Source organism: Solanum pennellii, chromosome 3 (genome assembly GCF_001406875.1).
Source record: "Solanum pennellii chromosome 3, SPENNV200".
In the NCBI taxonomy this organism is placed as follows: domain Eukaryota; kingdom Viridiplantae; phylum Streptophyta; class Magnoliopsida; order Solanales; family Solanaceae; genus Solanum; species Solanum pennellii.
Genome location: NC_028639.1, coordinates 51,048,464 through 51,052,721, shown reverse-complemented (window position 1 = coordinate 51,052,721; position 4,258 = coordinate 51,048,464).

The following is a 4,258-nucleotide window of genomic DNA, read 5'->3' as shown; positions in this document are numbered from 1 at the left end:
GTTTTTCTGTTCTGGTTAGGTGTTTTCATGCATCCTTCATGGTTTTAGGATGACCTAAGAAAGAATTAATACTGTCAGGATCGCACCAGAATTCCTCCCTTATACTATTATAGAATCGATCAGTTTGACTGTTGCTACCTGTTTCTTTTTCGAAGGCATCAGAGATTTATAAGATGTGTGGAACTCCCAAAAAAGACTTGGAATGTATGATCCAAAGACTTAGCAAAAATATGTATGTGTTGATACCTTAGTGTGCTCATAGTTTAAGGATATCTAATAATCACCCCATCTATGGATAAGAGTTTTTCTTTAAGAATTGTTCTTAACTGTAACAACCCTAAAAAATGAAATAGGATGAACTAGAGACAAATATGAGCCTTTTAAGTTATTAACTTGTTAATAAGGTTAGAAATATCTTGTAAATGTCTGTTTAAAGAGATTAGAAGTCAAATGTAAAAGGACGACAAAGACGTTCGAAAACTAGTCTTTTGTGTTGTGCCTTTGTATGTTTATATTGTTATGAGTGTTGTTTGGAGTATAAATTGATAGGAGATGGAAATAAAATATATATGGACGCATAAAGGGTCAAAACATCCGCGCACGCCTAAAGACTAGAAAAATACTTCCAAGGTAGTGTCAAACGACGCCCCGTAATTGCATTGAAGTACCGTCGATTGGGGGCATTGCTCCACACTTAGGTGTGGGAGATCAGCCCCCAAAACTGCATTCTCTATCACAAACTATGGATTTCAGGATTACCTATCACTACATTAACGCCCCGTCACATGCATCTGTCGATTGGACCTACAACATTGTGTAAAGACACGACCAAGATAGGGGTGAATTAAGGAATTCACCCCATGTTCCAACTAAATCATGGACGGTTATTTTAACTATTTTTGGCTATTATAAGTTGGTTAAAAACATAAAACCCGAACTTAGAATTCATTGTTCAAATTAAACCTTTCCCTCTCAAAATGAACTCTCTCTAGAACCTCCATTGGAGACCAAGATCAAGATCAAGCTAGGGGATGGATTCCAAGTGGTTTATCCTACATAAATTCGTGGTATTTTTCTTATATCAAGGTATGTTAACCCTTGATCCTTATTTAATCTTTCATCTAAGGAGTTCTTTCACTGGTTTTCCAACGTGATCCTAAGATCAAAAATCCGATCTTCCAATATAGCCATGGGTTCATTATCAAACTAATTTCAAAGTCATTATAATGATGAGTTGATGATTGTTCAATTTTTTTATGATTATTTCCTAAGGAATTTATGAAAAAACACATGATCCTTCTATTTTTCAAATTGGCCTATAATATGGGTCCTGTAATCTTGTTTATATGTAAATTGAATTGTGATTAGATTGTAATGTTTTTCTTATCGCTAATGCTATCTATATTAATTTATTATGAATTGATGAGAATTGGTATATTGTGATCATATCGTTGAGAATTCATAAGTTGACCTAAATTCGTAATTGTAGTCTTGGAATTGACATTGTGTGGTATGGTCCTCTTATGATGGCAGTGTTTACATTCTTTTCTATCAATATATGTTTTTATCATGGCCTTGGAGGATGTATATGTGAAGTGGATTGATATGATAATTGTCATGATAATGAGGTTCATGCGTATAGTCTTCTATTCTAGTATCATGAGTAGGGTGTATTGATGATGTTATGCATGTGTGAATGATCATGTTAGACTATATTATGAATGTTAGGATTATGTAAAAGGACATTCTCACATAATGTAGGTTCTATGATGAAAGTCCATTCTCATCTTAGAAAGTTTTGAGCTATATGATGTATGAGGGAGCAAGTCCATAAAGCCTACTTTATGAACTATTGACAAATAAAGGCTTAAAGACATTAAAGACGAGTTTAAGATTAACACCAAGTGGATATGTATAATAATGAAAAGACCCCTCTGTTAATGCAATAGGTTGGGTCATCCAAGTGATATTCATGAGATAGAAGCCTCTCCGCTAATGGAATAGGTCGGGTTTCTAGAAGTAATCTCACTATCGCTTAACTATGTACCCCTGTAGGTTATAGCTAGTGGATCCACCCAGATACCTATTATGTAGGTTCTACCTTGTAAAGTAGAACGCCTTCTTTGAGTATGGGGTCACTGGATTTCATGTAGCTCACATGGTCTATGTAGGTTATGGATAAGCACCCCTAAAGTTAAGAAATTAACTAAGATAATATTATGAATATTATTCATGATTTCTTGAAATACTACTTAGTGTAGGTAGGACTATGGACCATACTTATACATTGCACAAGTGGACTCTAAGGGTAGTTATGATGAGGTTCCTTTATGTAACACTTCAAAAGTCAAAGACATGTTGTAGAGACTAAAATAGGCATCAAAAGGTTTAGATATTTATTTAAGGTAAATTTTAATGTATATAATTCATTTAGGAAGTTTAAAAATCAAAACGTCAAGGAACGTCCATGACGTTCGAAAACTAGTTCAATGGGGTGCTAGTACGCCTTAGCCTATTTGACTAAGTTTTAGAACTATGAATTGATGAATTTTGGTGGAAGGGTTTCTAACACGTATTATGAAGGAGACTTGGTAAGTCTTGTTATCCCTATTATTTAATTCAATTGTGGTTAATTGTGATTAAGTGATGATATTGCATTGAAGTATGCTTTGTATTAAGATTGATAGAGTTTGTATGATGTTGAATTGGAATGTCTTAACTTTGTTTATGAGGTATTGGATAAGATGTAAATGATATAAGGATGGTGATACTTACCAATGTGCCTTATTATGATGTAATTATGTAAATGTGCTAACCTCACTTATATGAATTATAATGAAAGGACAATAATCATGAAATTCTTGTTGAGATATGATGATTATTATTATACAAGGGATAGACCCTATGACCTAAATTAAGCAATGATGAATAATAAGGACATTAAAAACATTTAATAAAGGGAATCTAGCTTAGCCCGAGCGAGCTAGAGTAGGAAGTGTCCCTTCCCACATAGGAAATGTAGGATAACTAATGTACTCTTGAAATTGGAGACTGATACGCTCAAACTTACTTCTCAAATAAGAAGTAAAGCGGTGGTGTCAAGTAGATAACCCAACTAGTGAGGTTGGGATCGTTCCCACGAGGAAAATAGTCTAGACTTAACTTCAATCTGTTATTACTAGTGTTCGGTTGATAACTTCCTTGGAAAGTAAAAACATAAATAGGGGGGTTTGTATTTCTTAATGAGTAAAAATAACTAGCGAAATTGAAAGAGACACTTTACGGTTTTGAAAGTTGGATTTTAATCAATTAATCAAAGTAACTAGGGTTTACGTGTTCCCCACAGGTTCATAACTTGATAATTCTAACTATAACAATTCTTTCCTAGTATCTTGCATGGAAAGTGATAAGTTATGTATTTCTAAAACCTTGGTCCGGCATCTAGAAAATCTCACTCCGCACCTTGGTCCGGCTACGTGTGTTGCTCTCCTAACCCTTATCTTTACCTCATATTAAGCATTGCATTCGATATTTGACTCAGTTATTACCTCGTACCAATCAATACTAGCCTATTAGATAGTATACACTAAATCTATGTTAATAATTCTTTTCCTATTATCTACCTCCTTGGTCCGGCAAGTAGCATTAAGGCGAGTTCTAACGTTGATCATCCGTTAAAAAGACTTCTAAGCGAAAGAATTATTAATACATGCAAGACACTATTCTAGAATTGTTATTTTAGTTAGGGTTTATCTCATTATTTGCCTATGGTTCCCACAACCCTAGTTATGGAGTTTAGTTACTCATAGCCATAAACACAATATTCAAATATATTAAATAAGAATTCATGTACTTACTTCAATGAGAAAGAATAAAGTCCAAAAGATTGCTTGATTAATCACCAAAAATCACTTGCAAGAATTCTCAAAGTAATCAATAATCTCACGAAAAGTCTAATGATTATCGAGAATCTCACAATACAATGTTTACGAATACGGAGTTTCAACAATCTCAGAGTCTAACTATCAGGTGTCTAACCTCAAAAACGAGGTTTTTCGAACTATTTATAAAAATACAAAACCTTAATTAAACAAGAATTCTAATTGCTGGAAATCTGCCAAAACGCGGCTGGGTCGACGGACCACGCGACGGACCGTCGTGGTCATGACGGACCGTCGTGGACTCCGTCGTCCCATACTTGGTGCAATTTCTTCTGCTGCTCTCTTCATTCCCCTCAACGGCAAGTGTGACGGACCGT